Raw genomic sequence first — 11,477 nt, forward strand, 5'->3', positions numbered from 1 at the left:
CAAAAGTTCCAGTACTGCTTCGAACAGTGAAAAACGGGTTTGGACCAGGGAGAATAATTTGTAGGTGATAAAAGTGTAAACATGTAAAAGTAAGCGAATAAAATTGCATTGCAAAGTTCCGGTTTCTTCTGGGTACACCCACGTATATATATATATATATATATATACATATATATATATATATTATATATATATATATATATATATATTATATATATATATATATATAATATATATATATATATATATATAATATTTTTTAGAGATAGGATTCTCTCTATATATATAGAGTACATCGAAGTGTTCAGTGTATTTGAGCCATAGAGAAATAGTAGAAATAATGAATAGAGACAAAACATAGGCTACCAAAATACATTTTTTTTGTGAAATCATTATATGCACCAAATCACGTAGTAAAATATATAGATATATAAACATACTCAAAATATATTAAAATACGTTAAACTATATAGATATAAATATACATAAATATGTTAAGAATATATTAAAAATGTGCAAGCATATAGTCCTACTTACCTTTTAAAAACGATATTAAAATATATAAAATATTGTAAATCCATAAAATTTATAATTTGCTTAAAATCCAAGTGTAGAGTATATGGTAAATCCATATAGAACTTCAAAATCCAGAAGTTTATATTCGACGGTCGTTTCTGAGTGTATACTGCGGCAAAAATGAACTTAAATTCTGTTCAATACCATCGCCTCCTTCATTTATTATGAGACTACATTTGTTATAACAAATGTCATCTTACCTGTCGAATCTTCCTTGAGGAAGGAGGCGGTGGTATTGAATAAAATTTTATTTCATTTTTGCACCACTATGCCCCCAGAAACTGCCGTTGGATATAAGCTTCTGGATTTTAAAGTTCTATATAGATTTACTATATATTCTAACTCAGATTTTAAGCAAGTTATAAAACTTATGGATTTAAAATATTTTATATATTCTAATAGCGTTTTTAAAAAGTAAGTAGGACCATATGTTTGTACATTTTTAATATATTCTTAACATATTTATATATATTTATATCTATATATTTTAATGTATTTTAATATATTTTGAGTATGTACATATATATATCTATATATTTTAGTGCATGATTTAGTGCATATAATGATTTCAAAAAAGAATGTATTTTGGTACCATATCTTTTGTGTGTGTGCATGTGTGTGATGGTATGTCAATGTGATCATAAATAGGTATATGGGTGGCAGTTTAAAACGTTATGATATTGGTTTTGATGCCACGGTGAGGCTCCTGGGGGTAAATACCAGCTTTGTGAGTGAATGCAATAGAAAGAACCAGTACAAAATTTTATGTGTGTGTGTTTATTCCTAAGTATATCTGTGCGTGTATAATTCCCGACTGATAATGGTTTCAAATTTCGGCTCGAGACCAGTAATTTCGAGGAAAGGGTAAGTCGATTTCATGTGTTTCAGTGCTCAGCCAGTACTTATTTTATCGGTTTTTCACTGTAAAAGTGTATTAATTGTTCACATGAACTGAACGATAACTACAGCCCCCGTAATTTTTCACTAGAAATTTCATTAGGATTTTTCCTTTTTAAATTGTTTACATGCCTGTTGGACGGTTTATTTTTCATCATCATATCAGGCAGAAATGGATCTTTCTTGCAGCTGTCATAGTACTTTTGAAATTTTAAAATCAAGTGACAATTTTAAAATTTGGTAGATTGATGTAATTGTTCACGCTTCATCTGATTTTGTACTGAGAAAAGTTTAGGAAGACGTTCCAGAAAAATGTTCGTTAATAATATGTTAGTAATTCATTAACCTCAGGTCGTCCACTGTTCGGACTCACTCTAAACCCCAACTTTAAGTTCAATCCTAAAGCCTATCTCTAATTCTAATCCTAAACATCAACATTAAACCCTAAACCCTGATGCTAACCCTAAATCATGCGCTCCAATCTTAATCATAAACCCTAACAAGTGAATAAGGAAATCAGATTCAGTGCCAAAAGTTAAATCAATGTGCCAAATTTGAAAATTTTCATTTAATTTTCAAATTTCAAAAAATGTAACGACTTCACGACCAGTATTTCATTACGTCTATGTTAACCATTACAATATAAATTACATATATAAATAAATAGTCATGATATACATATAAATGCGCTGTGTAAATCTTCGGTTGCATCCTTTTTAATCAAATACCTTAACCGTAGATAGAGTGCCGCTCTGATTTAAGCTCAAGAACTTTACACTAATCAGTACGTAATGACGGACAGAATACCGTTAAGTATTTTGCCCGAACTATTAAAGATTCTGCGAACTTTCACATTTTGGTACAAGGCCAGCAATCTCGGCTAAACGTTAAGTCGATTACATCGACTCCAGTGTTCAACTGATTCTTATCTTATCGACCCCGAAATCATGGAAATCGAAGGCTACTCCAACAGAATTTGACTTAGAACGTAACGTCGGAATAAACGCCACTAAGGATTTTATTCCGTCCCGGTAACGATTCTGCCAGCTCGTCGTCTTATATAAGCTATAAATATGGCAAGAAATGAGTCCTAGCTTACATGAAAAATGATATGATTAATGTTTAAACACAATTATGTACAGACGAAGGGTATATTACATGTGCTTAGATGAATTAGCATATGCCCAGCATATTTACCAGAATGAATATACATAAAAGAAGCGTCGGTGGACGAAGCTCAGTGGATCCCTCTTTAATGCGTATATTGCAGTTCATTTTTTGCATAATATTTTATAGAGGATACCTGGCTTTTTATTTGTATCGGATGTGCAATGGTCAAGCAATATTCCAATTTAGATATTTTCATACACAGTCTTGATAACTTCAGGCTACAACATTTCTGAATTCGAAAACTATACCCAAACTTGTTATTTGAAAGTGCTAGTTCACTAACAACGTTCGTAATCAGTGGCTGCAATGATATACGCAGGTTAAGTTTTATCTCTGTAAATAATTCTTTGGTTATGTTACAGTGGTTGTAGCAAATACACGTTTTCAATCAGTTTTCAACACAAAGCAACCATTATAATATTTCTGTAGATCACCTGTGCATATGGTATTAGAAAAGTAAATATAGGAATATCTAAGCGATAATGTTACACGTAATATATTAAATGGGCGTTAGATAACTACCATTACTTTCGCTTGAAACTTTCCCATAATATAACAACTATAGACAACAATATCATATTCCAATTTTATATATAATATGTAATGTGTATGTTTTTTCATTTTGATTTCCTTTAAGACAGGTTATAATTACGATTATATGCAATGGCAAACTGAATTATTAAGAAATGTAAAATAACGTGATATCAGAACATCAAGATATCGTGATGCGATATCCGTTTTGTTCCTTGAAGCTTGTTTATGAGAATATTCTTGGAAAAAGCAAATCACATTTTCGTGTCAATATTCCCTTATAGGATATCTTTCCATTGCTTGTTTTCGTCGGGTGACATTTCATATATATTAATATATATTTCGCCAACACATTGAGTTGTCATGACTACCAATCTTACATAAGATATATTATTACGATAGGAACGTTGTATGAAAGCAAGATCTAGACAGAATCTCAATCGTATACAAAATGACGTTGAACCATGAGTGGCTTCAGAAAATCAAACAGCTTCATACTTATGATGAATATCCGCAGAGTGATATTATAGTGAATCAAGCAGAGGAATTTATACTTTTAAAAACATAAAAACTGTTTTGCAATTCCTATTAACTGTGGTTATAGATTAACTTTATTCGTATGGAAAAGTTGAAGGTAGGTAATAAATAGTTGTTTTACTTCCCAAGGCATATAATAGCCTCTAAGGCTAACATTTCTTTGTGATGCTGCCCACGTGTTTATCCCCACTAATCAGGTTCAGCTAGTGAAATTGGGTTTGATATTGAAAGATATCTCGTGATATATACTTATTCTGTTTAATGAAAGAGGTAATATGGCCCCTTATGCACTACAAAAACATAAAATGATCAGTACACACTACTTAACTCTGAAAAATATCATTAACAGACTTTCTGCTGCATTTAAAAAATGTTGGTACTACTTCTATACACTTCTTTACACTAATATGTAAGCATAAGAAGCTGTCTAATGCCGTTTTCTAGGTATGCAGAATAAAGTGCGTAACCTCATCACACATCTGTGCCATTAAACCTTCATAGTATGTGAATAGGGATGGTCCACCGAGTGAGATACGTATCAAATGAAGTATATTGGAATACATATAAATTTCAAGTATACTGTGTGAAAATTGTTACTTCCGCATATTCAATATGACCAATAGTGTGGCAAATGTTTCTCATGTAAAGAATACAAGAACACATTTACATCTAATTTCTGAACATAAACAGAGTTCACTATGCCCCATTGATCATAAGCTTAAGTGATCCGCATCAATATTTAGCGTTAGAAATATTTTGGTAATTTAGCCACCACTGGTAAAATTTCGCTACTTGCAGCTTGAACTGGAGGCTTCTATCTACACACCATAGAAATGTTCATTGGTTGAGTACTCTGAAATAAACTAGTATTCTTACAAAACCAGAAAATACTGCATTTTATTCACATCTTACCGGACATAAATGTCATAATTTCTCTTTTAGCTAATATCATTCAATCACTCATTTTTAATTTTCAGCAAATATACGCACTTGTCATTGAAAATCATAAACCTACCCCAGTCGTACAGCTGCGTGAGCATATACTCTTAGAGCATCATTCAACAGAGAGCCTAGCACACTTGGATTTTTCAGTATCACAAGGAATCTGCACTTACACATATCTAAGTTAAAAATATTTTACCTATTTCCTTGCAGTAATACGATTAAAATGCTGAAGACATTCATATACATCACACGATGTTCCTATACATATTTACATTTGTCTAAATTGCAACAAATACACTTGAAAATAGTTTTGCATTAAGTAGATACTTAGATCTCATCAGTTACCAACTGTAGACAATGCTCCATTAAGACAAGAATTAAACTTCTATTAAAATCTAATAGTCAGCGCCGTCCATATTTACGAAATCATTCTAAAGAAAAGGCAAAAAATGTATTTTTTTTTACACAATATGTATACCTTAGTTCATGCATGCTAGTTTCTTTCTCTGTACCTCCTCTGACAATCAAGCTAATTGTATACCCTCATTACCGTGGCAAACTTATCTGTCTTGCTTCCATTGTTATATCTCGCATGGAAGACGGAAACAAAACACGATTTTCTACTCCCAGAATCGCAATCCTCTCCGATTCCTGTTTTCTACTGTCACTTCCAATTTTCACTTTGGATTATGCATCCCGGAAATGAAACACACACACACACACGCACACACACATAGCTGCTGCATGCAAAAGTAGCAGAATTAAGTGTTGAAGTGGCTATTTGCATGCTGATATATCGCGAAAAGGCATATTTTCTGAGGTATTCATCCGGAGAAAATATCTCTAAAGCAGAACTATATCAGTATTAGAGAAAAATCGTCCAGCAGCAGCCATGACCATGCTAATTGTCTTTTCATGATCTATTTGTGATTTCATATATGAAGGGTAGCTGCGTGTGTGTCACTTCCATGAATTAGTGGGCGTTATGGTAACTCGGGCTCTTGTAATAGTTTTCCATTTGCGGAAATAATTCGTTGGACCGACACTCAGTACAATGCCAATTCAAGACAAAATTGACATCGGCTGGTGGTTCTAATATTTCAGCCAAACGGACTGTCTCAAGTCATTGAATCAGGCAGTTACTGAATATAGAAAACTTAGAACAAAGAAACCTGTTAGCATTTGCAAGTAGCATATTCTATATAGCTGTCAAATGCCATATAACTATTTTTTGAATGACGAGATGAACCGGTCGCAGTATCAGATATGACTGACTTACCGTGAATCTTACCTTGTGTACTTCAAGTCGGTTACATATTTTATTCGTTTATTTCATTTTACACTCGAGTATATTGCAAACTCACCACAATGTTTCGCTTGATTTGTATTAATTTTGTCGGACTATACTTATAAACGGTAGTATTTCCATTTTGATTCGGCTTTATTAATGGAATTGTTACCATCTTCTGGATAATTTTTCAGTTTACAATCTGTATTCAGCGTTTCAGAACTATATCTTATAACATCACAAAACGCAAGTTTTATTTGTATCTTATTCGAGATATATTTTTATAATAACTATGACCAGTTTTGCAATGCTTTATTGTTGGAAGTAATGAGCTCTATCTTTAGTTATCAACGATTTTAGTGTTTTGGCCACTTATAAATGCAGAGGTTGTTTTTGTAAACGTGGAATGCGCAATATCATTTTAAATTATATTACTGAATGTTTCAGGATGCTATGAAAATAATTAAATCTAGCTACCTTAGAAAACTTGTATAATCGCTGAAACAACATCTTCATGCAAAAATATTAGGAAAAACAAAAATTTCGCCCTGGTTTTATATTAGATTTCAGGAGATTTAAATTGTAGATGACTTGATAAAATATGAATTTTTATTTAGTTAACCGTTTTCCAAAACAGTTTTTGCATTATTTTATTACCTCGCAATTTCATCCAGAGCATTAATTAATTGATGAAATTAATAAAACTATGAAACCTCGGAAAAATCAAAAAGGAATTTTCACTAATTTCAATAGAGTTTTCTGATGCTAATAAAATGTCCATTTCTCTCATCTTTTAGAAAGAAAACAATATACTCTTTAGTGTGAGCTTTTATCGTATTTGAAGGCCATGTCTTGTTCATTGTTCTTTTCGTCCGATATGTTTATATAAGTTCCTATTTTGTTGTACTGCAAATATTTCTCTGAGAAAACCAATGCAAACACTTTGAGCGTTCTAATTATTAGAAGGAGAATACGGGGTTAGTTTAAATGCATTAATTGGACGTGAGACTGCTAAGCATAACACTGAGGCAAGAGAAAAACCGTGTATGCAGTTTTCATTTCTAAAAGATCATTTTACTTTCATGATGAAATTTTTCACACAATAAGCTCTGGTAGGACCCACTAAACATATATTGTTTCTTAATAATTACATCTTGTTTCGCATCGAATATTTAGAAAACTTCATATTGAAATTTATAAAATCTCTCAGAAATATTAATGAAGAAGTTGAAAAAGAAAGACTAGAGAGAGGGACCAGAGAAATAAGGGAAGAAGAACTGATCGATTTTGTGTGACAAGTGCTAAAATGAAATTCCAAATTTTCCTTCATTACAATCTTTAGACTAACTAGTCAATCCACCCGAATGTATCAGGTTATTGCATTCGTTCTCGATAGACTTCAGTAACAACTACCTATTATACGTAGTACTATAGATTTCTTGCCAATGTTTGCCACGCTGTATTTCTTCAAAGTAAATTTACACGCACGAATTTTCTCTCTCGAACAGTGTGTTTCAGTAAAGGTCGTTGGAAGAATCCTCTGTACAGCCGAAATGCACTTGAAATTAAATAAATAAATAAAACTATGGAATCGACTATAGCATGTACACGGGATGAAAGATTGCTCATAAGTTACTGGTATATTTACGGCAAATGAGATGACACGTATTCTGCAATCGACTCACACATACAAAAATTCACACACACACACACACACACAAACACATATACATGCACGCAAAAGTACACAAACACACACACACCTACACACACATACACATGCACGCACGCACAAGCACACATTCACACACAACATTTTTACTGTTTCGCTTACCGATAGATTTCTATTTGTGAAAAGATTATCTTTTCAGGCTGCTCTCTAAGGCATTTACTGACATAACAACGTACACCATTTATAACTAGTATAAATGTGAATTTGTAATGTGGCTATAGAAGCTGAATGTCTTGAAGCAGTTATCCGTAGTTATCCCCTTTTCTTCGATTTGTGATGATATATTAAGGTCATAGTAGTTGACCCTTATAATGGTACATGTTTTTTGTTTGTCACAAACAACACTAACTGGCCTATATTTGCACTTGGTAGACCTTTTGATGTCAATTTTTCAGAGATATTACTTGCGCTGATGGTTTTGTATGCGTACAATAAGAGAAGGAGTCTCTATATTTCCCAGACAGTATTTTGTTTTAGTAACGAAGCCATGTCGTATTGACAGGTGGTATCTTTATGGTATTTTCCGCAGCACATATCACATATGTGATATCTCCTACAAAAATTAAACACAACTGACATTTTCGGTCGCATCATAGGTTTCCATCTTCTTTTTTATCATTAGGTATTTTGTAGCAATTTCCTGTTGATGGATTGCAAATGCATAGCATTCAAAATTTTAAGCAATACAAGAAATTACGAGTTCAAGAGAGGCTGCACTTCACGTTGATATTAGTATATTTTTTTTAACTTTTTGCGAAACACCCTTGAATAATCTGGTGATCATCCATTCAACACGAAATCAGCTGGATTAAAACGTCTCAAAGAAAACCTGCTCGTGAAACACCCAGTATACCCAACAAAAAATTAGACTAGGCCAAGATGTTTCCTGAAAAGTCGAAAATGATACTAATGTCAACGTTCTGTGCAGCCTTTCTTCAACTCGTAATTTTTTGTTGTAGTACATCAAATTTTGACTGCAATGCATTAGTTCAATAAAAACATTGTGGAATACTGCCGACTGTTTTTATGAGTCTCGAATATTCTTGGCTTGTTCACAAAATCTTAATATGATATATTTTCATCACTGTCTAGCTAATGATATCGTGCGTTTTGTGGAACAAGAGACACAGACCCACTGCTGCGTAGATTTGGTGCTTGGGAAACTGATTCGTTCAACAACGAAATACGAACGTTTCTTCAGGCCAATTTCCTTCCCGCTGTGAAAATTTTAACACCTGCTCGTTGTGATATCGCATATAATTTTATTACAAATGTTCAGGTAATCAAAAGAACAAAAAAAAATAAAACAAAAAACTTAGAGTTACATTCACATGTCTAGCATTTGCAAACCCAAACAGTTAGCCATTAGATGTTTGTAAAAACAAATAATAACTGAGTTAATGCATAATAAACAGAAATACAGAACAACTGACCCACTGTAATATTACCTTTGAAATATTTATAACGTTTTAAAGTTTGAGGATTATCGTTCAGATTTTGTAAGTCAATTGTATTACTTGTGGTAGCTGTACTTTTTCCAAGTGCAGAGATTTAAGCGACTATGTATGAGATATGGTATCAAATTCTGTCATAATTTCGCAAAATTTCTACTCTGTTTTCTTACTTCGGGCTACAAATCTTTGTTTTTGAAAAGTGTACGGAATGTCCTGAAACTCCCTTTCTTTCCCACCTAATCAGTTACTACACTTTTGAACTCGCAACGACTTGATTGAAATAGGTTTAGTCTTTTACTAAGTCGGTGGTTTCATTCTTGGTCATAAGATTCGGCTGTTCAATAGCAAACCGAGTTGGTCAGTCAATTTAGCTTTCCATTTTTTTAAATGCGTATATTACTGGATTTAACTAGAAAACAAGCTTCCTGCACCAGTATCCAGCTCTTAGTTTATTTCTGTGCGTCTTCACTTCATGAGACATAGCTATGGCGAATGTTTCAGAACCGATTATATACATTTTCCTTTCAATGTTGTTAAAGAAATATTCCTAATTGGATTTAGCATCACTGACTGAAATACCTTTTCCCGTTCTAGATCTTAAACCATAATCAATCCAGATATTCGTCAGTAGAGGCTGTCTTAACAGTAATATTCCCCCACCTCACCTTCCGGATAATGCTTAGAGATTGGAAGCAAAATTGAAGTTTCTACTGGCTTGTTTTTGTATTTTCTACGATAACGGTGGTTCCTGAGTTCGTGCTTTAAAGTAGTTATCGTTTCTTCACAAGCTGATGTGGAAAGTTACCGTCTTAACATGTTTTTATAAGATGCAATTGGTAAGGTGTGGAATCATCATTCCTCTTACATTTTGTTAATGTGGCTGACCATCAAATATGACGGCAATTATTGTTGGTCTTTTTTAAGATTTACCTCTTATGTTTGTTTCCGTTTAATAAATTCCTTAGCTTTATTTTACATGCAGCTACCTTAGGTTAGCTTGTGACCTCACAAATAATATGATCCCACATATATGTCGTAGACATTAGGTGTACAGTGCAAAGCACCATTTAAAAATAATTAGAACAAGGTCTTCTACAATTATACCAACTGTTCCAGCCAAACTCAGTAGCTTGTTATTTTCTCTGTTATAAATTGAAGAAGCATCTTTAAGCTATAAATGTCTTGTTATTCAGACCGGATTACAAAATTACAATATTAAAACACCAGTTTTAATATTATGGCTGATATTGATAATAGCGCCAACACTGATACCAAACTGAAACAGTACAAAAATATGCTTGTATCCTTTTTAGGATTACAGACTTATCCTTCTTATCTCATTTACTTTTCTCATTTAAATCACGATCTGTTTCGGTGCTATGGTAAAGGACTGAGATGACTAATTAACGGCTATATGAATCGGATATTGATGCTAAGACAAAGGGTACTCAAACTTAAGCTCTATTATAACAAAACAGTATTTTTTCTTCCTAAACAAAAACTTATTACGGGCGGTAATTGTCATTTCCTCTCTCGCGAAGCTAACAAACATCGAAACACTGAGAACCAGCCAAAAGTTTCTGTAAGGAAGATCAAAAATAATATAATCAAAGCGCTGCCTCTATGCCTTTAACTCTAATATAAATTCTACATCAAAAACAATCGGCCAGCGATGGCTGTGAAACATTGAAATATAGTGGATTTGAAATATCAGTTCCTAAACAAATTTTCCAGTTTGTCTAAACTGTATTTGAGTTACAATATATTCATATGCACAGCAATTATTACTCTTAAAGAACACCTAAGAAAACGCAGAAATAAACACAACTCTGTGTGTGTGAGTATGTGTGTCTGTGAGTTTATGTTGAGTGTGTGCATATATGTGTGCATGCGTGTGTGTGTGTGTGTGTGTGTATATATTAGTAATTCTTTTTATATCATCAAATGATGACAAAATGTCATATGAAAAAAGAATTCTGTTGTATACAATACGATGTCTATAAAAATTATTTGCATTGGAAATGGAGAAACAATGTATGCTTATGCTGTCTAGATATTTGAACACGTATGAAGGATATTCAGCATTTCCTGATTTATAGTTTCCTAGACAGTATGTGCAGACGTAGAATAAATAAGATCACAAATGGACTGAAGCAGAAAATATATACGTAGTAAGTATATAAGAAATAAAAAGTTACTTTAAAAGTGTATATTTTAGAAAAAAGTGAGTACATAATAATCAGACAGCAAGATTATTAGTAACATTTCAGTCATGTTTAAACAGTAGTTGGAACATCAGTTTGAGTGTGAGTTATATGTCACAGATATTTAAAATGTAATTATATTT

This window comes from Octopus sinensis, linkage group LG3 (genome assembly GCF_006345805.1).
Source record: "Octopus sinensis linkage group LG3, ASM634580v1, whole genome shotgun sequence".
Lineage (NCBI taxonomy): Eukaryota > Metazoa > Mollusca > Cephalopoda > Octopoda > Octopodidae > Octopus > Octopus sinensis.